This window comes from Drosophila subpulchrella, unplaced genomic scaffold, assembly GCF_014743375.2.
Source record: "Drosophila subpulchrella strain 33 F10 #4 breed RU33 unplaced genomic scaffold, RU_Dsub_v1.1 Primary Assembly Seq42, whole genome shotgun sequence".
NCBI classification, from domain to species: Eukaryota; Metazoa; Arthropoda; class Insecta; order Diptera; family Drosophilidae; genus Drosophila; species Drosophila subpulchrella.
This window is the reverse complement of record NW_023665635.1, coordinates 788,876-815,661: the sequence shown is the minus strand read 5'-3', so window position 1 is coordinate 815,661 and position 26,786 is coordinate 788,876. Positions and strand designations below refer to the sequence as shown.

Genomic DNA, 26,786 nt, shown 5'->3' with positions numbered 1-26,786 from the left:
AGGTCTGAGATGTCTGTTAAGAAAAATGAGCCAAGGTATCGCAATCTCCGGGCACTTAGAGCTGGACAGTGACAGAAGAGCTATCGTCTCCTCTTCGGGCTGCGTGAGCACCAGCAGTCCAGTGACCCGTAGGGCCCTAATGGCCATAGCGCATTCTGTTCCTTGGAGGGTGAAAGGTTCTCTGAAGCACTTTGGCATCCATTGTGGCCAGAACTATCGCGATATTTATTTTGCAAGAAGCGAGATTTATCCACTTCGTAGGTGCTGCGAGAATAAAGAAGTCTCTGTTTAGCCTGCGCGTGGCAATAGGAATGTCCACACCCTCCCGCTCGCTGGATCAAGCGAAGGTAGTACCCAGTCCTGCCCTCGGTTGCACAGTTCCCTATCTCGTTAAGAGATTTGAGGAAATTTTTTTTAGGATTAGTTCAGTTTGGAGGGACTTAACCAAATCCCATTTTGTATGATAGCTATCTTAGGCTATCGGTCATTCGTTCACAGAGGATGGCAACTGGGAGAATATTGATGAAGGCTCCCTCTATATCTGAGGTGGCTGCAATGGATTGCTCCTTTTCGTGGACTAAATTTCCTAAGATGTCGATGACGATATCTTAGGCTATCGGTCATTCGTTCACAGAGGATGGCAACTGGGAGAATATTGTTGAAGGCTCCCTCTATATCTGAGGTGGCTGCAATGGTAAGCTCCTTTTCGTGGTCTAAATTTCCTATGATCGTGACGTCCCTATGTAGGGCTGTTTCGATAAATTTACGCTTCCTGTAGTCGTGATGGGCGTCGGAGAAAGTGGATGGTGGGATGCGGTTTCGTATATGAAGATTGGTTAGTTTTTCCAACGTTTTCAGCATAATAGATGAGAGACTGATCGGTCTGAAGTCTTTAAAGGGGGCAGTGCGAGGGCTTTTCCGCTATTAGGATGAAGACCACCTTACTGTGTAGTTACAGTTTTAAAAATCAGGTGGCTTAACGAAAACTTTTCTGCGATGGAGAGCTGGCCGGGAACGATTCCATCTTGACCCGCTACTCCTCGCTAGCGGTATTTTATGAGTTGTCAGAGTCAGTAGCGGTTTTAGAATTTGGTTGTGAAAGGAGAGGAAATAAAAAAAAAGTGTTGAGCAGAAATCAAAATTTTTTAAACCCATATATTCTTAGCCCCCACTAATTTAAATTTTGGAGTTTCTGGTAAGAGTCTGCCAAGGTTGATCATATAGTTCCAGTTCGTTTGTCAGGCACCCAGATAAGGTTGATTCTTAGATGTGTGGCCATCACGTTTGTTGTGTAGGAGTCGAGGGGTCCTGAGGGCTGCTTGACTGTCCGAAAATATGTAGATGTCTGAGTCAAAGTTATCTCTGTTACCCAGCCTTCGGCCAGCAGGTCCAGACGTTCAAGGGGGAGGATCGTGTAAAGGGCGTTAGTGGCGGTGGTGCGGAGTGTTCCCCTGATGCATAGCTCTGTACTTTTCAGGATCTTGTATAGACTCGTAAGCTTGAACTTCTGATCAGGGGAGTACCACCAGACGATTTTCCCAGAAGAATGGGTCTGACTTTTGCAGTGTTAAGCCAGTGAGCTATTGCGGGGGAGAAGCCCCTACTTCTCCTTATTGCTTATTTGCATGTTAGTAGTGCTAATGCCGTCTGTGATATTGTCCGTCCAATCTATCCAATTCAATCAATCTCTATTATGAGGTCCTCAACTGTTTGCGTGCTTTTCGGTAAGTGGGTGCAGGAGCTCCAAAGTTTCCTGGTTGGCTTCCGTCCAGGTGTTATCCTTGATTTTTGGGCAGCCAATGGTTGGCGGAGACATTGCTAAGATTTTTTGGAGTCGTGATGAGTCGGTGGTAGACACAAAGCTACGTGTAGTGTAAACGCATCTTTTATATTTGTAATATTCTTTATTTGTAATCAGGAGCAGCATTAGTGCCGCTTCCAACGTCAAGTTGTTTCTGATTTAACAATTTTCCTTAGGTTCTAAGTAAGCCTAAGTCTCGTAGCTGCGCTGCCCACAGTTGGACGGCAGAGAGACGGCTATGTATATCTTATATATATTAGTGTATTTAATTATGCTCTCTTTAGCTGGAGCGCGAGGGTATATGTATGTACTTGAGTTTGGCTGAGCAGCCGGCGTGTGTAACAGAATGCTGACACTTGCACTTTCTGTGAGCGCGCCGATCGACTCATGTTTCGGCCACTTAGGTTTTTGACCGGACCTTTGTTTATGTAAACACTGCAACAAAGTGTTACAGTGTGTTTGCTTCAAGTACTCTTGGTACAGTAGATATTCAATATATGTGCAATATATGTGCATACTACATCTCCCTCCTTTTGAAAAATAACGTAATATTATGTAGATTCATATTTATCATTTATTAGTATTTTTTACTTAAAGAAATAATTATTTATTTTTTTAAATCTTTTTTTTTTTTAATTTTTTTAGATACAAAGAGAATGGAATTGGGAATAATGTGCGTATTTAAAGAAGAAGTATTTCTAAGCATGGCTATGCTAAATGCAATTATGAAATATACGTTTTTAATCTATCCTTATGAACTGTTTTTTTTTGTTCTTATTATTCGTTATTATAATGTTATTTCTTTCTCCTATTTCCGTTACTTTATACGGACCGGTATATTGATAATCTAACTTATGACCTGTTTCATTTCTTAAAAGGACTTGATCACCTACTGATATATATATGTTTTTTATTTTCTGATCATATAGTATCTTATTATTTTCCCTATTTCTTCTATCATTATTCTAGCTCTTTTGTATGCTACTTCTAATCTATATTTACTTTCCTTAGCATAGTCATCTATATAATATATGGGTTCTATATTTTCTATACTTTTAAATTGTTTTGGTAAATTATTTGTTTTACCAAATACTAGCTCTTATGGACAATATTTATGTGCCATTGAAGGGGTCGTGTTGAAACAAAAAACGAAATATTGAAGCCATACGTCCCAATCAGTTTTATCAACCGATATATATGAGCGTATGTATTTATTGAAAGTTCTATGACTTCGTTCTATTGTTCCTACTGTCTGGTGGTGGTGAGCCGTAGATGTTACATTTTCAATTTTTAAGTATTTGCCCAAGTCATTTATAATTGAATTCTTATATTCTGTACCCATGTCCGTAATGAACGTCTTCATTGGACCGTACTTCAGAATAAAGGATTCGAAAATTGCTTTAGCGACAGTGTTTGCGTTTTTATTTGGAACTGGTATGGCAACTAAATATTTAGTCAGGTCACATATTAGAGTGACTGCATACTCATTGCCATTTTCTGATTTTGGTAGTGGACCAATAGTGTCCACTATCACTCTGTCGAAAGTATTTATAGGCGTATCAGTTATTATTAACGGAGTCTTATTGTGCTTAGTTATTTTAGCTTCTTTGCATTTCTGACATTTTCGTATATATTCAGTAATATCTCGAGTCATACCTTTCCAAAAATAATGTCTTTTGACCTTGGCCAAGGTTTTTGTAATGCCAGTATGACCTCCTTGTATTGGATCATCATGTAATTTAGACAGTATTGCTTCTTTCTCGTCTTGTTTTGGGTTTTGAGTTGGCTGATTTTGTTTATACCGGCTTGCATTTCAAGCCTTTGGAAAAATGACTTCATGTACGTTGGGCTTAGAAGCTTTCTCTATAGATTGCGTAGGCAATTCTATTTGTTTGTTTTCCGCGCGGAATTTCTGTCTTTTTCTTTCTTTCTTTATATTTCCAGTAATGTTTTGTAGATCTTTAATGGGTATTCTTAATAACGCATCAGCTACATAATTGTCTTTTCCCTTTAGGTATTCAACTGTGAAATCATACTCTTCTAACTCTAGCCTCATACGTGTCAGTTTGGAACTCGGACTTATCATTGAAAATATATATATTAATGGTCTGTGATATGTTTTGATTGTAAAGTGATTTCCATAAATATATGGTCGAAAATGTAGTATTCCCCAGTGAATTGCAGCTAATTCCTGCTCTGTTGTACACTTATTACTTTCTCCCTTAGTGAAAGCTCTTGAGTTGGGGAGTTGGAGTCCGTTATGGTTTTGAGTTAAAGCCGCTCCACACGCCTGTTTACTTGCATCAGTAATTATACAAAATTCTTTGCTGAAATCGGGATATTGTAGCAAAGTAGGTTCCATGAGTTTCGTTTTTAAATATTGGAATGCGTTTTGGCATTCATCTGTCCATTCAAAAGGAACATTCCTTTAACATAATCTTGTTATGTGAATATTCGGCGAAATTTTTTATGAAGCGTCTATAATAATTGCAAAATGCTACAAATCGTCTAGCGCTGTCCGCATTGTGCGGCGCAGGGTAATTCATAATGACGTCATATTTCTTGTCGTCTGGAAGTATTCCTTTATCTGTGCATTTATGACCGAGAAAAGTCACTTCATGCATAAAAAATTAACATTTTCCTGCATTTCTCAAAAACGTCTGTTAAGTTTTTAAGCATATGTTTCTCGGAACGACCTATAACTATTAAGTCATCCATATAAAGGAATGCTTGTGAAGGTTCTAGTTCAGAGAATGCAATAGTCATCATTCTTTGAAATGAATTAGGCGCTATTTTTAATCCGAAAGGTAATCGCGTGAAGCGATATGAGCCATTGCTCGTTGAAAATGACGTTATATCCCTTGAATTTTTTTCGAGTTCAATTTGATGAAATCCTGACATTAAGTCAAGGCATGAAAAATATTTTGCTCGTCCCAGTTGATCCTAAATATCATCAATTCTTGGGAGTGGGAATTTATCGGACAGTAATTTTGTATTAATTTGATGATAGTCAATCACTAATAGCCATTTCTTTTGTTCTGAACCTGGGGATGGTTTTTTAGGAACAAGTAACAATGGGCTATTATATTCAGATACAGATGGTTCAACAATCCCGTCGGTGATCAATTTTCCGACTTCTATCTGTATTTCGTTCACCTGACTGTGTGGGCTTCTGTAATTTCTTATATATACTGGTTCATCATCCTTTAATCTCAGTTTTTATTTATAAAAATTATTCGTGCTTATTAGTTCGGTTTCCAATCCGATTATATCATTATATTGTGTGTATAGACTTGAAAGCTGTGATTTGAATTGTAGAGGAAAGTTTTTTGAAAGTTGAGATAATACAGATTTTTCTCTATTTTCTAGATTAGTTTTGACTACATCGTAGTTCGATTCATAAGCTAAATTATTTGTACTGACTACTTGATCTTTATTTGTGGTATTGAGTAGTCTTATTTAAGCGTTTTTAGATGTTGCTATGGTACTTGCTATATAAATACCATGCTTAATTTCTTGATTTGGAATCAATACACTTTTGAATTTAGTTGAATTTTTCTAATAACTTGGGATCTTGCTGGCAGAAATTTTGAGTTGTTGCCAGAACTGTATGTTATTGGAACATAAATTGGAAATTTTAAGTTATTAGGTCTAATTATAAGCCAATCTTCAGATGACTTGGAGTCTAATTGACAGTTGTATTTTTAAATAAAATCGATTCCTAAAATGCCATCACAAGGAATAGAGAAATGTAAATCCACGATATGAAAATCGTGTTGGATTATGTACTTAGTGGTCTGTATCTCAATAGAAGTTAATCCGTTGGATTTGGATACCTCTTGACTTATTCCTCTTATGTCTATAATATAATTATCTTGTATGTCATGAAATGCATCAGAATTTTCTTTAACTACTGAAATGTCTGCACCTGTGTCTACTAAAAAGACAAGTTCCTTTCCTGTAGCCACATGATTGAATGATACAAATATGTTCTGACTGAGATAAACGGTAGGAACTCTTGCATTTTCTACTGTTGAATATCTAAAGGGGTTTGTGAGTTTCCCCATGTACTATTGGTTACTCGGATATTATTTTGGTTATTATTGTTGTGGCCTCGACCAGAGTTGCCACGGCCTCTATAGTTTCCTCTATATTGGCCTCGTCCAGTATTGTTTTGGGTACTATTGTTGTTTTAATTATTATTACGACCACGAAAGTTACCTCTGTAACTTTCTCGTCCGCGGTTTCCGCCGCGCTACGGGTAATTTTTGTAATATAGGACAGTGTTTGGCTGTCCGGTTGCTTCTGTGCAACTGTTTACAAATTTTGATATGGCATCATTCATAGTATTGAAGGTACCAGCTTGCATGATAAGTTTAACCTTATCGATTGTACAATTTTTAGTCATTGCTTTGACTGCATGCTGAGTGGAATAACTTCTGGCTAACTCTAGGGGTAAGCCATCTGTTATATATGCACCTTCCAAAGATTTTGTCATCTGCTCAACCTCTTGTGTGTACTGGTTGGCAGTTTTATTGCGTTGCTGAAGGTTCATCAGTTTTGCTGACAACACTTCTACAGTTTCGCCTTTGACGTTGCTTTTTAATCTGGAAATGACTTCAGTTATTGTTGTTTAATTTCCGATTAGATTTCTGGCGACACCTTTTAGCTTTGTTTTTATTATGGAAACTGCTAATTGTTCGTGCTCGCCTTTTATTGATTCTATTATTTGTAATGCATCAATAAAACTTGTTAAGTTTTCAGCTTTACCATCGAAAACTGGTATAAGCTTGGATGCTGTATTAATAAAATCAATATTAGATTGTGCCATTGTGATATTGTTTCTTATTTTATTTTTTATTATGCTTGAACTATCATCAGAATCTGTAGAATTATCCAGATCTGACATTAAAACATCTGAAATAGTAAGATTATTTAAATCTCGCTCTTCTATTTTAGGAGTTGTTTCTGTAAGGTCTTCTGATTCTATTTGGTGAATGTCAGTTTGTTTTGTTGATTCCGGTTCATCGCCAGTTTCAACTGCTAGGGAAGTGTTAAGTATAGTCGGTACTGATATGTCCAACTTAAACTTTTGTTTAATTGATATTAAATTAGATCGTAGTCTGATCAAAACTGTAGGTACTTGGGACCAATGATCTTGATTTAATTTTTCCCTCTGGCCATGTATTTGTATTCGTGCTTCATTAAAGCATTTTACTAGAATTTCCACATGCTTTATAATGGTATTTTTTTGAATTGGCCTGTTTTGAGTAAGTGACTTATATGATTTATTAAAGTCAACTTTTATGTTATTTATTTGCTTATATAATTCATTCCATTATATTGTGGAGATGAATTATTTCTTAAAGACCATCATTACTATAGCTCTACCTAATATTGGGTGTTCGTCTACTACTGATCTAACTTGTACACCTGGAATGGTGGATAGTACAATTCCCTTTTGGGTGCTTGTGCAATGAATTAGTGGAAAAGTATCTAAATTAAATGTTTCAATATATAAATTTTCTAATTCATAAATGCTTACTGAAGTTGCTGAAACTAATTGCAGAATTCTCTCTTTAAGATGAGCGTTCCTATCATATGTGTCTCTAATTGCCTTTAGTGTAGCCATTTTTAGTTAATATATTTTTATTTATTTATTTTTGTTTTACTCCATTTTCTTAAATTTTAAAATTTGATTACAGAATTATTATTTTTTTAATGTTGTTTGTGCTATATATTTTTTTTAAAATTTTGTCCAGATCATTTGCCTGGCTTATATATTTCTTCTTAAGACATTTATTATCAATTTATAAAGTTTATAGAAACAATTTGCGCACATTATAACAACAATTATTATTAACAATGTATGAATTAATTTTAAGTCAATGTTATTTGACTCTACTTTATTAATAACATTTGCAGTGGAATCCACTGTTTTTGTATCTATTAAGCCCATCTTTGGGGTTGGTATTCTTAATATATATCTTGGTCTGTCAAATATTTTAGATTTTTGAATTAATTCGTAGATTTTGTTAATGTTATTCATTAACAATTAGTTTGATTTTAATAATTTTGATTTGACTGTTTTGGCCAATTATTATTATATTTGACATATAATTTCCTGCCTATTTTGTGTATGGTTTTCAATTCGCTCAATTTTAACATTTGTTTTTATGAAATAAATGAAAAAATATGCATCGCAGTGCAATTAAAAAAATTTTGCAACGCAGTGCAGCGCTCTTGGTAGCGCTGTCGGTTCACTCTTCCTTGGTCTGGCTTGGTGTGCCCGGTGCTGGCTGCACAGGCTGTACTTCTGTGGTGGGGCACCGGTGCTGGCTGCACAGGTTGTTACTTCTTTGGTGGGGGCTCCGGAAGAATTCATATTTCCCGAGGGTGCCAATAAACAGCGTGGGCGTTTCGAGCTTGCCTTCTCACAAATAGGCACTTCTGTGATGATTGGAGGCGGAATCGGCGGATGGCAGGTGTCTATACTGGTATCAAAGTCACCAAGGCGCTCAAACAGACTGGAAAACTTCGACGAACGCAGTTAATTAATCACGTTATGAAGCAAGGTTCGTGCACGGCGAACACGTTGGGTACACTTGCGGTACTTTATTCGGCGTGTGGGGTGTTGTTACAGTTCATCCGTGGGGAGGATGACTATATAAACACAGTTATTGCAGGATCTGCCACAGGACTGCTATACAAATCAACAGCTGACCTACGGAGGTGTACATTTGGCGGCGCTATTGTGTTAGGCATATCGTCGCTCTATTGCTTATACTGTGTGAGCTCCAGATCCAGGTCCAGATCCTTTTATATTTTGAATATTCTTTATTTGTAATCAGGAGCAGCATTAGTGACGCTTCCAACGTCAAGTTGTTTCTGATTTAACAATTTTCCTTAGGTTCTAAGTAAGCCTAAGTCTCGTAGCTGCGCTGCCCACAGTTGGACGACAGAGAGACGGCTATGTATATCTTATATATATTAGTGTATTTAATTATGCTCTCTTTAGCTGGAGCGCGAGGGTATATGTATGTACTTGAGTTTGGCTGAGCGACCGGCGTGTGTAACAGAATGCTGACACTTGCACTTTCTGTGAGCGCGCCGATCGACTCATGTTTCGGCCACTTAGGTTTTTGACCGGACCTTTGTTTATGTAAACACTGCAACAAAGTGTTACAGTGTGTTTGCTTCAAGTACTCTTGGTACAGTAGATATTCAATGTATGTGCATTAGGGTGGTCCAAAAAATGAAAACTAGTTCTCACCATTTTGCATGGTAGATTAATGTCTGTAAAAAATTTAATCAAAAGTAAAAAAAAATTTTGTTGAGGCTTAGACCTTGCGAATCGTCCTCAAAAAGTCCCCCAACTTTGTCAACATTCTAAACTCAGTCAATATTAGTACAAAATTGACAATTCCGAAATGTTTTTGGTTGGACATCTAAAATCCGAATTTGAGACAACGGATTTACCAACCATTTCCGGAAAAAATTGTTACAAAGCGCCAAAGATATAACACATACATATGCGAGTTACCATTTGGAGTCAAAGGGGAATTCTAGTCCGGCCTCACCATCATATTATTAAATCCATATCGCGGCTTCACAAAGAGTTTTTTTTGCTTAAAAAAAAAAGTTAATTAAAAAGGAGAGCTTCACCGAAACAGGGAAAGCCGTTTTAGAATCATGTTAAATGAACGCTTTAATATCAACCATGCCATGGCATCTTTATTTGCTTTGTCGGAAGAAAGTGATGGCAATGTAACTGATGGCAGTTTTTGAATAATAAATAAGCATATATAATTAAGTATTGCCTTCTTTGTCCTTCCTCATTTGGGTATATAAGTGTTTAAAAAAGGTCCATTTATGAAACGGTTATTTTTTTAAATAAATACAAATATTTGCGAAATGTTTTAAATGACTTATTATGCAAATCGATGATTTTAATATCTTATTGTCAATATTTTCAAAAATTAAATCCAATTCGATCTTGTACGACCATGTAAATTCTGGTCTTGGCAACTAGTAAACTTTTTCAATTCTAAAAGCTTTCAAAATAGTTCGGAAAGGTGACAAACGATTTTGAGAAATAAAACCAAGTCAAGGCCATCCATATGAAAATAATATATTTGATCAAGGGCAACAGTGCGTATGAGTTATAAACTTTGAAACCAATTCTCAGACCCTTGATACCGTTTTTTTCAAAAAATTAATTAGGACTCAGCCTTTGGTTATTTCGGGGAAAGAGGCCGATGGCTGGACCTTTGATCTTTTCGCCGACAGTCCAGGTAGCTCGATCGAGCGCTGCCATTTTGACTGCACACCATCTTGCATGGGATTTTCCTGCCCATAGTTTAGGAGCACCGTCCTTTCCCGTTCTTAAGCCATTTGGCAGTAGGTGTGACAATGTTGCTCCTGGAGTGAGAGTAAGAGTCTGTGTGGCAGTTCGCCCTTACGCGTATGTAAGTATACTTGTGCCGGTGGCCGATAGCCTTAATTACGCTAGCCGCTGGATTTAACACTGTCGCGCACGAAACGGAGGCGCTGATATCCCTAACTTAGGATGGCGTGCCTTCCTTCACCCCCGTGCTCGTGCTGGCATTGGTTCTCTTATTTTCTCAGACCAAGCCTTTTGCTAATATTTATACCCATTACTCGTAGTTTAAAAGGGTATAATAGATTCGTTCGATCCTATAAAGAATATATATTATTGATCAGAATTACTAGCCAAGTCAATCTATCCGTGTCCGTCTGTCCTTCTGTCCGTCTGTTTGTCGGTCCGTCTGTCTGTCGGTCCGTATGAACGTTGAGATCTCAACTAAAAAGTTGGGATTTGGCATCCAGATTCTTTAGGTTCTCAGACAGCAGAAATTTTTTGTCAGCAGGGTTCCACGTCCACTCTTATGCCAACAAACAATCATAACGCTAAGCTAAATCTGTCAAGCGCCCACATTTTGTAAAAGTGTAAACGCCATTTGGTTTTGATTTCACTTCTCGACAGTGTTTTTTTGCAGGCCTTAATTTTGGTATTATAGACGTATATAAGCATATCAGCATACTTAGTTTTTGATCCTAAGGTGTGGTATTTGTGAAATAGCGGTTTGAGAAAAATAACAACATTTATTGTTTAGATTTAAAATACGTTCTAGAGATTGTACGTAATTTTATTGATATGCGAGACAATAACTTTGTTAGATTGCCTTCTACAGGCTTTCATTTAAAAAGAGACAAACGGAAATTGCCTGTGCCACGAATTGGGGATCTCTCCAAACTAATGGGGATACGGTGCACTTCACCTAGTGCTGCTGAACTCCAGAAATAATCCGATACTCTCCAAGGCCGGCACAACTTTCATCATTAACCTCACATTTGCAGGTTTGAGGTTAACGATCATGCAGCCATATTCTGCTCAATAAAGGGAAAATGTGTCCCTGAGACACATAACGTCCATAACGCTTAAATCTGTCTACCGCCTACATATCCATATATTGAGATCGTGGTTTATTTCAATCTCGCTTTTCTGCTTGCATATCTCCATTTCCCTTTGGTCCCTTTAGCTGAGTAACGGGTATCTGATAGTTGAGGTCCTCGAATATAGCGCTCTTCTTTGTTATACCCGTTACTCGTAGAGTAAGGGTATACTAGATTCGTCGGAAAGTATGTAAGATCTAGAAGGAAGCGTTTCCGACCCCATAAAGTATATACATTCTTGATCAGGATCACTAGCCGAGTCCATCTAGCCATGTCCGTCTGTCCCTTTGTTCTTCCATCCAGATGAACGCTGAGATCTCGAAAACTATAAGAGCTACGCTATTGGGATTTGGCATGTAGATTCCTGAACTTCTTACGCAGCGCAAGTTTGTTTCGGCATTTGCCACGCTCAATCTAACGCCCTAAAACCGCCCAAAACTGTGGCTTGTACAGCTTTGATGCTAGAATAAAAATTTTAACTGAAATGTATTGTTCTTATCAATACGATTGCCCCAAAAAAACTTTGTCTCGCCCAGTTTAACGCCCAAAAACCTCCCACAAACTTTAAAAAATCGTATGTATGAACGCGAATATCTCTGAAACTATCAAAGATAGAGAATTGGGATCTAAGACATAGATTCCGTAGCATTGTACGCAGCGCAAGTTTGTCACGCAAATATGCCGCGCCCACAAACCGGCCCAACCTGTGGTACCCCAACGCCCCAACGCTTTAGTCAGTCTACCGCCCACATAACCATATATTGAGATCACGGGTAGGTGGCACATTTCAATCTCGCTTTGCTGCTTGCATATCTCTATTTCTCTTTGGTCCCTTTACCTGAGTAACGGGTATCTGATAGTCGAGGTACTCAACTATAGCGTTCTTCCTTGTTGTTGCTGTATTTGCTTGTGTTTTTGACCCAGATATTTTTTGCCAGGCAAAGCATTTGAGATAGAGAGAACAACGACTTTTTTCAAGCCTTTACGATAACAAGAGATGTAACGAATTGGTGAAAAATTTCACATATTCGAAGTTTGTCGAGTTTTAGCTTACAATATACTCATGTAGCATATTCCTTTATGCGGCATACTTAAAGGGTGTCTATATATATTTATAATAATATATATCACCTAAGTTGGTAAGGCGCAAATCGAGATACAATAAAAATTTTTTTCTGTGATATAGGGGTCCTAGAAACTATAAAAGCTACAAAGTTGGGATTAAGCATATTGATCTTAGAGCATCTTGCGCAGTGCAAGCAGGGTTCTACGCCCACTCTAACGCCCAAAAACGCCCATAGCGCTTGAACTTGTCTAGCCCCCACATTTAAATGGATTTTATTGATAAAAAACCCCTATTTATAAAAACCTCTATACTAATTGGATCGTTATTTTAAAAGTTATGACTAAGTAAGTTAAACTTTGATATGGTCATTAGTACCGACACCGTCGCTAGGTGTAAGAGGGTGTAAAAACTTGCGGCGAGGTTTGCTATCACATGCGCACTGTCGCTGGAAGGAAGTACCATGAATCTTTTTTTTATTCTGGTCAGCAGCATCTAAAGCAAAACTTTCGAAAACTTAAAAGCTAGTAATACTCTAGTTTACGGACCTCACCCCCAAAGTTCGCGAAAAAATTATCCTCGACGGACCGCGAATTCTTAAGAAATTACATGAAGACATTAAGGCGCGTTCTGCCATGGTTCTCTTGTAATAGATTTTCAAAGTTACGTGTTTTGCTCTAAAAATTAAGTAGCCTTTTTACGACTTGCTTTACAAAATATATTGGCTTTTAAATGATTTTTTATAAAAATCATGAAGGCTTTTGAATTTTTGTAACGAAACTACAACATGTCTGTGCGAGTCGTGCAACGTTACTTTCGGGATTTTCCTTCCTGAAGAAACACAAACCCCACACCACAATTATTCACGGCATCTTCACAGCGATGGCCAATTTATACAATCCAAAGATTAAATGATTTGATGTATGTAAAAATAAGGCAAAAAGTGTTAAAAAAATCGCAGCCTAATTTGTTTTGGACGATTTTTATTAATTTTTATTTTTACGAAATTTTATACCCTTGCAGAGGGTATATTGATTTCAGTCAGAAGTTTGCAGCGCAGTGAAGGAGAAGTTTCCGACCCCATAAAGTATATATATTCTTGATCAGCATGACTAGACGATTTGATCTAGCCATGTCCGTCTGTCCGTCCGTTTCTACGCAAACTAGTCTCTCAGTTTTAAAGCTATCGGGCTGAAACTTTCCAAAAAGTGGTGGTACAGGGGTGGTCAAAAGTATTTTCACAAAAAAAAAGGTAAGTATACTCATAATTTGAACTTACATCTTGTTAACTTTGGCATCAATGGAAAGGTAATTTAAATGCCGTTTGAATGATACAATACATTTCTTAACCCATTCAGTACTTATTGAAAAGGACGAATTTGTGTGAAAATGTCCTTTTTGAACTTTGTTCCTCGACTTGAAAACTTAAATTTTTTGATGCAAAAAGTTTCTTCAAACAAAAATAATAGTAACTGCAAAAAGAATTGTTCAAAGATCATGTTGCTTATATTTTTTATGATTTTTTGAAAATGCTTAGTAACATGCATTTGAGCCATAGTTTTCTCTTTTTCATACAAATTTTTTCCGACATTGTCACCTTCAAAAAATCAAAAAATATAAGCAAAATGATTTTTGAACGGCACGCTACAACAGAAAATTTACGTGTAGGTAAATAAATATTTACTGTTGCGGGCCGAAATCATAAATTTAATATAGTTTATTTATTTTATCGAATGTAATATCATTTTTCGTCACAATTGTTGATATCAGACATTTTTGTTAAAGGCGCGTTCGCCACTACTTTTTACCTCGTTAAGAGGTGTTTTTGTTTGATTCTTGATCAGGATCACTAGCCGAGTCGATCTAGCCATGTCCGTCCGGATGAACGCTGAGATCTCGGAAACTATAAGAGCTAGGCTATTGAAATTTGGCGTGCAGATTCCTGAGCTTCTTACGCAGCGAAAGTTTGTTTCAGCAGAGTGCCACGCCTACTCTAACGGCCACAAGCCGCCCAAAACAGTGGCTCCTACAGTTTTGATGCTAGAATAAAAATTTAAACTGAAATGTATTCTTCTCATCAATACCTATCGGTTGACCCAAAAAAAGTTTGCCACGCCCACTTTAACGCCCACAAACTTCAAAAAATCGTAAATATGAACGCGGATATCTCGGAAAATATCAAAGATAGAGAAATGGTATTTCAGATTTAGATTCCGTAGCCTTGAGCGCAGCGCAAGTTTGTTACGCGAATATGCCACGCCCACTCTAACGCCTACAAACCGCCTAAGCCTGTGGCGCCCACAATTTTTATGCTAGATAAAAAATTATTGATTGATCCAAAAAAAACTTTGCCACGCCCACTCTAACGCCCACAACGCTTAAATCTGTCTACCGCCGGTAGGTGGCGCATTTCAATTTCACTTTGCTGCTTGCATATCTCCATTTTCCTTTGGTCCCTTTAGCTGAGTAACGGGTATCTGATAGTCGAGGTTCTCGTTTATAGCGTTCTTCCTTGTTTTTTTGAAATTTATGCCTAATTTGTCTTTGATGATTTTTATTAATTTTTACTTTTACGAATTTTTAGTTTTCTTTTTTTAAACATATATCAAATATATTCTCATAAATATTTATTTATTTAGGGTCCAGCCGATGCAGACAGTAATTAGTTCAATTCCTTGATTCCCGATTTGCTATGGAGGTGCGGAAAAATGTTAATGATTAAATAAAAAACAAGGCAGAACGCTATAGTCGAGTACCTAGACTATCAGATACCCTTTACTCAGCTAAAGGGACCAAAGAGAAATGGAGATATGCAATCAGCAAAGCGAGATTGAAATGCGCCACCTACCGGCGGTAGACAAATTTAAGCGTTATGGGCGTTAGAGTAGGCGTGGTAAATTTTTTTTTGGATCAATCGATAGGTATTGACGAGACCAATACATTTCAGCATTTCAGCATAAATTTGAACTTTTTATCTATCATGGAAATTGTAGGCGCCACAGAAGGTTTGTGGGCGTTAGAGTCGGCGTGGCACTCTGGTGAAACAAACTTGCGCTGCGCAGAAATCTCAGGAGTCTGCAGGCCAAATCCCATTACTGTAGCTCTGATAGTTTCCGAGATCTCAGCGTTCATACGGACAGACGGTCAGACGGACAGACGGAAAGACAGACATGGCTAGATCGACTCGGCTAGTAATCCTGATCAAGAATGTACATACTTTATGGGGTCGGAAACGCTTCCTTCTGCCTGTTACATACTTTCCGACGAATCTAGTATACCCTTTTACTCTACGAGTAACGGGTATAAAAATCATACAAATTAGATAGTGTATTATTTAATGCTTTACAGATTTAGATTAAATTTGTCTGCAATCACGACTTTTTCGTAGATCGCGGTCCATGGACAACTATGTTGGCTCCTGTAAGTCAACAACCGCGATTGCTTCAGACTCGCTTGAAAAGTTGGTCATCGATGGTCACGCAAATTCTTAAGGAATCGCGGTCCATCGAGGATATTTAATTCGCGGCTGTGGGGCCTGGTCTGCTACAAAAACAATTACACATTTTTGTCACATTATTTAGAATGCTTATTATTTTGACAAGAGGTAAAAAGCCCTTTTGTTTTTTATAGCAAAACACTCAAAATCATAGAAAAGGCAACTTTATTTTTATAGCAAAACTCGTAACTTTGAAATTCGATTTCAAGAGAACATTGCACTAATCAATACCTATCGATTGACTCAAAAAAAAAGTTTGACACACCCACTTTAACGCCCACAAACCACCCACAAACTTTAAAAATCGTAAGTATGAACGCGGGTATCTCAGAAACGATCAAAGATAGAGAATTGGGTTTTCAGATTTAGATTCCGTAGCTTTGTACGCAGAGCAAGTTTGTTACGCGAATATGCCGCGCCCAATCTAACGCGCAAAAATCGCCCAAGACTGTGGCGGCCACAATTTCAATTTTCAAAAAATTTTAAATGAAATGTATTAGTCCTGTCAATACCTATCGATTGACGCCAAAAAAAGGATGCCACGCCCACTTTCACGTTCACAAACGCGCCTTTAACAAAAATGTCTGATATCAACAATTGTGACGAAAAATGATATTATATTCGATAAAATAAATAAACTATATTAAATTTATGATTTCGGCCGGCAACAGTAAATATTTATTTACCTACATGTAAATTTTCTGTTGTAGAGTGCCGAATACATAAATGTAATATAGTTTATTTATTTTATCGAATGTAATATCATTTTTCGTCACAATTGTTGATATCAGACATTTTTGTTAAAGGCGCGTTCGCCACTACTTTTTACCTCGTTAAGAGGTGTTTTTGTTTGATATCAGAAGTTTTTTTTGCACAAGAGTTTAAGTACCCCAATACCATGACTAGGAGTCGTCCCCATGAATATTAAACTTTTTAATAACAAGTTTTATCGCTTCAATTACCTATTTTAATAGCACAAGTTTGGAAATCTGTCGTTTCTTAAATTTTTCCAAAGTGGTGGAACAAATAGATCAAGTTTCCTATTTCGATTAGCTTCATGCAAGTAAAGGACCCTAAAATCATAACAGATTTTCCGTTTGAAAAAATCTAATAAGAATATTTTTCATCAAATTGGTTTTTTCCAATAAGTATGAAATATTTCGTATACGGAGCTGAAACGAGTTGCACTTTTTGTCGCTTAATATCTTCCAAACGGTAATTTTTAGGGCAAAAAGTATTATAAATCAAAAGTTGAGGAATCTCAAGGGTTAGGTTAGGTTAGGTTAGAGCGGCTGCCAAATCATTGACACACTTAGTCCTTAAAAGGTCCATTGTGGTACCGCGTGGATCTGTATCCCCTTTCTTAAAAATCTGCTGCCATTATTGCAGCTGGCTTAGCATAATTCCCATCCGGTTGCTTTAATGAATTTTATTATTCGTTTTAGGCTTATGTTCGCCAGTTCAGATAGACTGCTCATGAAGGGATTCCCTAAGTCGTACAGTCTAGATCTGCTCAGGGCCGGGCAGGAAAGGAATAGGTGTTCCACCGTTTCCTCTTCCTCCTCGTCCCTGCAGCTTCTGCAGAAATCGATTCGGGGCGCGCCCAATCTGCTTGCGTGTGTGCCAACCAACCAGTGGCCTGTTAACACTCGTATTACCATTCCGCACTCGGTACGGTTTAGTCTTAATAGTTCCGAAGTTCTCTTCGCGTCGATGATTGGCCATGTCTGGCGAGAGATGCGACAGTGCTTAACATGTGTCCATGCTAGGCTCGCAAGTTTCTTATATTGATTTCTAGTGTTAAGCTTGCAGGTGGCCATTGGCATACCAATGTTCTCCTTGTCCGGAAGGAGAGGAACGGTAGTGCCATGCCTGGCCAGCTCATCTGCAATACAATTGCCTGTAATGTTCCGGTGACCCGGGACCCATATCAGGTAAATTTTAAACTGCAGAGCCATCTCGTGCAGAGATTTGCGGCAGTTTGATATGGTGTGGGAGTTTGTATTGGTCGAGATAATCGACCTGATAGGCGCCTGACTATCACTATAGATGTTCATCAGTTTATTCTGACAGTTTGCATCGTTCAGAAGCATCAAAGCTTCAATTATGGCAAATACTTCCGCCTGGAAGACGCTACAGTGATCCGGAAGTCTGAAGGATTTCCTGATATTAAGTTGTTCGGAGTATATACCTCCTCCGACTTGATTATTTAATTTTGAGCCGTCAGTGTAGAAATTGACTGCCTCTGTAGGGCCCGGCTGGCCTTGTTCCCAGTATTCTATGGTTGGGAGCAATGCTTCAAAGGGGGTGTGGATGTATTCAATAGGTTTACATAGATCTGTACTGGGTGGGATCATTGTGTCTTGCTGGAGTATCCTGGCATGACCGTATATTTGGGGTTTCCACTGCCCTAAGTCCCTCATCCGAACCGCAGCTATCTTAGCTCGTTCCATGCCGGCTAAGTCCAGACTTGGAAGGTTCAGAATAGCATTTAGCGCCTCGTTGGGGGTGGTGCGAAGGGCTCCGCTTATGCATAAGGATGCCATTCATTGTACCTTGTTTAGGTTTGTTGTGGTTGTCTGCTTCATTAGCGCGGGCCACCATATTGACACTCCGTAGAGCAGAATAGGCTTAACTATCGCTGTGTGTATCCAGTTGACGATTTTTGGGGACATGCCCCATTTCGTTCCGATGGCCTTTTTGCAGGAGTAGAGGGCAATTGTTGCCTTCCTCGTTCTCTCTTGGCTGTTTAGTCTCCATGTCAGACGCTTATCTAATATTAACCCCAAATACCTGACGTTGTCACTGAAGGAGAGAGAGCAGTTCTTTAATATTGGTGGGCTTAGTTGAGGAATCTTGTATCTGTTTGTAAACAGCACCAGTTCCGTTTTCGAGGGGTTTACCCCTAGACCTCTTTCTGTTGTCCAGTCAGAGAGTATTTTAAGTTTGGCGGTCATAAGATCGCATAGTGTCTGAGGAAATTTTCCTGAGAAAATAATGGCTACATCGTCCGCATATGCCACAACCTTGCATCCAGCCCCTTCCATGTAGCACAACAGCTTATTTACTGCGATGTTCCATAGCAGGGGGGAGAATACACCACCCTGAGGGGTTCCCCTGTTTACGAACCTTGTTTGTGTTGAGATTCCTAGCGTGGCGGTTACCATTCTGCTCATCAGCAATTTATGGATTAACTCCACGATTTGGATCTCAACACCCAGGTCGGTGAGGGATTCGGTTATGGCTGTAGGGAGAACATTGTTGAAAGCGCCCTCTATGTCCAGGAATGCAGCAAGTGCGTATTCCTTGTGATTGAGTGACTTTTCGATTTGGCTGACTACCGCGTGTAGAGCTGATTCGGTGGACTTGCCTTTTGAATATGCATGCTGCGCTGCTGATAACTGTTTCGAGTCCATGACTGACCTGATGTTCTGTCCAATCAGTCGCTCGAAGCTCTTAAGGAGAAAGGATGTCAGACTTATGGGCCTAAAATCTTTCGTCATCGTGTGCGAGGCTTTGCCCGCTTTGGGTATAAAGACTACCTTTGTTTCCCTCCATGTTGATGGCAACGTTCCTATCCTAAGAATGGTACGGAAAATTGTCTTTAGCCAGTTGATGGCAAGTTGACCTGCGTGTTGGATGTGCGCAGGTGAGAGATGATCGGGTCCTGGTGATTTGAAGGGTTTGAAGCTGTTTATGGCCCAACTTATGTTGCGTTCGGAAAGAAGCGTTTCCAAGTCAATGCTTAGACCTGCATGATTTTCTGGGAGACGTTCTACCGGGAGACTACCCGGAAAGTGGGTGTCTAGTAGTAGGCTTAGGGACTCCTCACTAGAGTCTGTCCACGAGCCATCTGGTTTTTGAAGGTACCCCAAGGAGGGGGTTGTTTTGGAGAGGATCTTCCTAAGCTGAGCTGCATCGGCTGTTTCCTCTATGTTTGAGCAGAAGGTCTGCCAAGCTGATCTTTTTTCTTTCCTTATGGCCTTCTTGTAGGAGGCTAGTTCTAACTTGTACTGTTGCCATTTTAGATCCTCATTTCCTGCTTTTGCCCTGTTAAAAAGGGTTCTGCAACTGGATCTGAGTTCTGTAAGTTTCTGTGTCCACCAAGGAGGCTTTCTGGTTCCTCTCGGTTTGCGTTTAGGGTGGGCTGCTTCGAAAGCCGAGTTGCAGGCATTCGTGAACATCCCTACTATGTTATCAAGACTGAGTATATCACTGTTGTCATTTGGGGGTTCTATTGGAAGAATGTTTAGTAGGGCTTCCCTATAAGCGCGCCAGTTGGTACGTCTAAGGTTGACGAATTCAGCTGGAGTAGGAGGGTCTAGTGATAAAGTGGTTTCTATAAATCTATGGTCAGAGAAAGAGTGTTCGTTTGAGACTTCCCAGTTTCTGACTGCTTCTAGCAGATTACCTGACACCATGGTAAGGTCAATGACTGTTTGGCTATTTTTTGTGATAAAGGTGGGGGTATTACCCCTGTTGCATAGAAATAGATTTGAGCCAAGGATGAAGTTAAAAAGAGACTCACCCCTGTTGTTGCTTGTTGGGCTTCCCCACTGAGTGTGGTGAGCGTTTGCGTCGCAGCCGATTACCAGTCCTATTTTGAGCGCCTCGCTATCTTTGACCAGTGTCCGGACAAGCTCGTCTGGGGGTCTTCCTTCTCGAAGGCCATGTAAGCTGAAGCCACCCTGATTGTAGCCGCTGGAAGTTCCAGACTTGCTACGGTGTTGTCTCCGTTGCTGTAAGTATGAAGCAGCAATATGCTAAGGTGCCTTTTGGCTAGAATGCAGGTTCGAATTTTACCTGCTTTTGGATTAAGCAGCAGCTTGAAATCTTTGGTACCCAGTCCAGCAACCTTGCCTCCTACCACCCAAGGCTCCTGTATGAGTACTAGGTCTGCCCCGCTGTCAGCCAGTCGGAGCAGGAGGGCAGCCGACGCTGCTTTACTGTGATGGAGGTTCACTTGCAGTAGTCTTAGCGACATCTGCCGAGTTCCCCTCCACCACTGTGACGTCCGCTTCCTCGCTGCCGCTGAGGTCGCCGTCGTCTTCGTCCGCCGGGTTCATCGCCTGCATCCCTCTGCTTAGCGACGCGTCGGTTGAGTATCCATCTTCCGGTTCATCATCTCCAGGAGCCTCTATCTCCTCGGGAAAGACCTGCTCGGCTGGGTTGCCGGTCGGGTCCTCCTTCGAGTTAGAGTCTCCCTTGTAGACTTTGATGCGGATGGCACTGAATCCGAAGTTCAGCTCCCCGTGACCGGCCTCTATTGGGGATACTGACTCCTTATTCAGTACCACGATGGCCTGGCTGATCGGCCCCTCGTGAGGATCCACCTTTACGACTTTCCAGTCGTGCGTGGGCAAATTTGGGTTGCATCTTTGCAACATAAAGAGGATGTCCTCCGGTGCTTTGATGGACGACGGCAGCCATATCCTCGCTCGTGGTCTGCTGGGAGCGTCGCACCAATCTAGTGCAACGATTTTCGCCCCAGGATACACCTCTCCGAGCTTCTCCGTCGCCTTCTTGTAGAGGTCAGCTGATCTCTGACTGTCGCAAGACACCACCTTGACGCTGCCCTGGAACCAGCCTGCGTCCTTGCAACATGGCGTCGGTTGGGGGAAGTCCCGGAGCAAAGCCATGCAGATGACCGCTAGCTGCTCCTCGAACGCCTTCCACTGGTTTCTTGGGATCCGGCCTCCGGGGTTTCCCTTGTCAACCAGTCCAATCAGAACCTTGTCCCGCGCTATCTCCGCAAATGACAGGTTCTGTTGGACCCTAGATCTCTTTGCCGCAGGTCCAGGCAACTCTAGAGATCGTTGTCTCTTTGGCTGTGTACTTACAGCATTAGGCTTCTCTTGCCCGTAGTTGGGGAGCACCGTCTTCGCCCATTCCACCTTCTTCAGCCATTCAGCTGAGGGGTTGGCAATCTTGCTCCTGTTATGTGAGCGGAGTGTCTGCGCGGCAGTCCGCTTCTCCGCATAGGTGTATTTATTTTGCTCGGTGGTTGGAGCGACCGTCTTAGTCATACCTCCTGCAGTTTTTGGCGCCGGCGCGCACTTTGCAGAGGTGCTGGCGGCCGACTGTCTTCCACCTATCACCCCCAGTTTGGGGTGGGGCCCTTTTGGGATAGCCCCCGAGCTGGTGCCAGCACAGGCGGAGCCAACGCTCGCAGATCCTGTCGCACCCACCTTCTCCTCCGTCACGGGTTTCTTAGGAGTGCCCGGCTCCATTGTGTTTTTATTTTTATTCTTGTTGGCATTCATAATTGATTCCCACGAGTTGCGGAGAAAGGGAAGGCCCACCCGGGCAGAGATCCGCGATGCCCGGGTAAGGCGATAAATAGAGCAGGGGGCCGCCATCTCCCTGAGCCCACCGTTAGAGACTGAGCTAGTTTTTAACCCGGGCCCTCAGCCAGGCTGACTCTCGGCACGGTCCGATTTACACCTTAGTCCGGCCCGAGGTGAGATGTTGTGTGGGATAGGAAGGAGGTAGGTTGTGCGTTTGGGGAAAAAGGGTTGTGTAGAGCAACTATTTAAATGCGGCTGAACAATTCGCATCGACGGTACTGCCGCTAAACAATCTCAAGGTTTTATGATTTGAAATTTAAAAAGAAATCGTTCGACTCAATTTTGAGAAAATAGTCAAAAAGTGGTCTTAAAAAAAAACTTTTTGTCATAATTCTAAATCTATTTTATTCAGACACTTTTACTATATGAATAGTATTTAGCAAATTAAATTATCTTTTCAGAAATATATAGCACTTTTCTGTAGCATTAGTTGTTTAGATACTATAAGTATTTTAAATCTGACTTTTTTTTTGATTTTCCGCTAAACTAGCGGGTTTTTCCAAAAGTCGTAGAACAAACGTTTTCTACTTCAAGCTACTTTATACACCCATAGAGTTTCCAAAACCCTAAAACTAAGATGGGAGGCATACAAACCCACAAACAAAGGGACAAACATTTTCATTTTGGGAAGAAGAAGAAACTCTTTTTTTTTGAATTACTTTTGAACGGGACATCGGATTTCAACAAATGAGGTGTCATTCGACGCGTATTGTCAGTAAGAATAAAACTAGCTAAACAGCCGGGGGCGTTTATCCCCACCGTATCCAGCAGCTCCAATTTTCTAAATTTTTACTTTTACACTTTCACCGCCTTTTCTCCCAAACAAATCTATATTTCGACAGTCTTGGTGTATCACTCGTTACGATCGGACCATAATAGCAGATTTTAAATTCTGCGGCTATATATAGTAGTTGTCTTCGCACGCTCTCTTGCGCGCTTCGCCACTACGTGTACTGCCGTCCACAGTGATACTTTACGGCAGAGAGGGGTAGTCTTAGTTTAACTTTTGCGTGTCAGATGCATTGTTCAGCGCCGCCAACGTGGTTCAAATTTCCATGACGTTTCAAGAAATAAAAGCTTGAGAGTCTGAAAATTTTCGGTACACAAGTATAAACGCCCACGCGGGTGCAATCTTCCTGGAAAAACCTCTTGGATCACAGGTATGGGCCACCTCTGATGGATACCCGTACCCTGAACTAAATCAGCTTTCGTGGCAGTTCGAGGGCTGCCCCAAGCTCCAATACGCCAGCGGCCTGTTAACGCTGGAAGGCCGAAGCCAACCATCTGATGTGCCAGTATTAGTCGTCCGGCGAAGGGGTCTGGGAGGTCTTATCTGTCCCCACCAAATACCGGCAGTCACGTCAGTCCCATCTATTAACGCCCCGGAGGAACAAAGTAGCAGATTCGAAGCAGAACAGCGAGTCGATTGACTACCCACCTAGGAATCGTGACTGACCCCTGAAGATTTGGAACTCTTCTAACTCTACGTAGCCTTCTAAAGAGTAGTGGTTGCGGAAGTTAATACTTTGTGGAACCCGACCATCACTGAACAAAATTATCGTAGCCCACATAATCCTTATTAGTGTAGATGCCAAAACAGAATCCACAGCTAACAACAAAACCGTCTCATTACTATCGCGCTGGAAGGCCTTTCAAGTCTGTAAGTTTAACCATGTGAGTCATACTTATGCGCCCTTGCACACCTATTTTGTGATCTATTTGTAAGCCGATCCGATCTCTCGTGTGTTTTCCCACAGAGCGTGGTGTTAGCCCCGATCGGGAGGCCTATTAGTTTTCTCTTTTGCGTATATATACTGAGAGCTTGGTGACCGCTTGCAAGCTTATAAAGATTATTACTTAGAAATTATTCTACCCCTAAGGAAAAAAAAAACTCAAGTAAATGTATTATAAATCTCGCACGAATTAAAAACGATATTCCCTCGGTTCCACAATATTAATAACTCCGAGCCACCCATAAAAAAAAAATAATGACCAAAAAGAAAAACAAATCATAATGCTGTCTAGCCACCATATCACCCAAATCTTCAACCCTTGTTTTGAAAGCGCACGAACAAATAAAGTTATTGAAAGAAATACTTAGTTATAAAACCCAAGAATGTTGCCGATAAACAATTAAAGAAATTTAATGCGGCGAACAAATACTTTGTAGATACGTAAGAAAACTTGTACAATTTTCTGGTGTCTGTAGACACTAATTAAACAGACTCAACTAAAGATAACAGAATCTTAGCTACTTGAAAAAAATGTTAAGTCAACAAACGCCCCTTTGTAAATAAATATGGATAATACTTTAAAGAAAATCATGAACGGCTAAAGGTGTTTTTTTTCCTGAATTGACATGGCAACTTAAATTATGAATCGGAAGTATATCTAGGGTATCTTCGTCAAATAGTCAAGAAGATTATGGTTGGGTGGATAAAGTAGGAAGTGTCGAATATCAGCTCAGACCTCGTGAAACGTTAGCCTGTCAGTAGTATATTTAAATTTTGTTCTCTTTTTTCTTCTTTTCTTTTCAATGTTAATTTATATAAAGTAGTTTCTTTAGAAATCCTGTAAGCTAAGGTACGTATGGACAGTTAGAGACGGCACACAGACCCCCCCATTGCCGAAAGAGCTAACTAGAGGATTCCACCCGCCGTTCTCATAACTGGGTAGAAGGAAGAAGCGCTACTAACAACTTATCTTGTGTATCGCGCGAGTTACGTATAACCCCACTTCACTTCCCACATATGTCCAAAACCCAATTTCTTCTTTACCACCTCTTAATAATAAAGTACAAGAATTGCTTAACTCATTAAATGTTAAATAAACAATATATTAAAGTAATACAGCGAACAGGAAATGCACAGGTTAACGATCTGGCACATGCCAACCAAAATAGTTCTAAGAAAATATAAAATCCAAATAAGCAATATAACACAGTAAACAGGAAATGCATAGTTCATCGATCGTTATTAAATTCAGGCTAACTAGAGGCCAACGATCTTACACATGTCGACCAGAATAATTCGTAAGAAAACCTAATAAGCACTTCTGTAAACCTAAATTAAGTTTTCTTTAAAACATTATCAACAAAGAATATTCAGTTGATTTTTGCCCACCAAACCCGCTTGACGTGTTTTACTTACAAATAATTTATTTTTTTAAAACTTCGCAACTCCTTAAACAAAATTGGCGCAGCCGGTAGGATCCTTTTTAATTAAAGAGGGTCCAGTGATTATTCAAATCGAACTTAACGTGAAGAAAAAAAAAATATAACAAAAATTTTTTGTGATAAATAAAAAATACAAAAAGTCAGCGAACAGAAGCGAACTAAAAATCAGTCCGCTAAGTGAACGTGGTGCAGTGCATAGAAAAGTGCATTGATCAAAGCAAAACCAGACCAAGCAGCGCAACAGCATTAAATCCAACTAAAAACAAGGAAGAACGCTATAGTCGAGTACCTCGACTATTAGATACCCGTTACTCAGCTTAAGGGACCAAAGGGAAATGGAGATATGCAAGCAGCAAAGCGAGATTGAAATGCGCCACCTATCGGAGGTAGACAGATTTAAGCGTTATGGGCGTTAGAGTGGGCGTGGCAAATTTTTTTTTGGGTCAATCGATAGGTATTGACGAGGCCAATACAGTTCAGTTAAAATTTTGTATCTAGCATAAAAATTGTGGGCGCCACAGGCTTGGGCGGTTTGTGGGCGTTAGAGTGGGCGTGGCATATTTTCGTAACAAACTTGCGCTGCGCACAAGGCTACGGAATCTAAATCTGAGATCCCAGTTCTCTATCCTTGATAGTTTCCAAGATATCCACGTTCATACTTACGATTTTTTGAAGTTTGTGGGCATAAAAGTGGGCGTGGCAAACTTTTTTTTAAGTCAATCGATAGGTATTGATGAGAACAATACATTTCAGTTAAAATTTTTATTCTAGCATCAAAACTGTAGGAGCCACAGTTTCGGGCGGTTTGTGGGCGTTAGAGTGGGCGTGTCACTCTACTGAAACAAACTTGCGCTGCGTTAGAAGCTCAGGAATCTGCACGCCAAATCTCAATAGCCTAGCTCTCATAGTTTCCGAGATCTCAGCGTTCATCCGGACAGACAGACGGACAGACGGACAGACGGACATGGCTAGATCGACTCGGCTAGTGATCCTGATCAAGAATATATATACTTTATGGGGTCGGAAACGCTTCCTTCTGCCTGTTACATACTTTCCGACGAATCTAGTATACCCTTTTACTCTACGAGTAACGGGTATAAAAATGCGTCGTGTATCTAGACGATATACTTATTTTCAGCACCTCATTAAAAGAACATATTCAAGCTATTAACGAAATATTCCAAATATTAGAAAAGAAAAATTTAAAAATACAGATTGACAAGTGTAACTTCATGAAAAAGGAAACTGAATTTCTAGGACATATCCTTACAAAAGAGGGCATTAAGCCAAATCCAAATAAGATCGCAATCATAGAAAAATTACTGTTACCACGAACAGAGAAGCAAATAAAAAGCTTCTTAGGTATAACAGGTTATTACAGAAAATTTATGAAAGATTATGCTAAAGTAGCACAGCCAATAACCAAG

The 26,786-nt window shown here is 40.0% G+C and overlaps 1 pseudogene; it reads left to right on the top strand.

Moving 5' to 3' along the window:
- The first annotated feature begins 311 nt into the window (after window positions 1–311).
- LOC119562303 lies at window positions 312–23,614 on the top strand (annotated as a pseudogene).
- The last annotated feature ends 3,172 nt before the right edge of the window (window positions 23,615–26,786 follow it).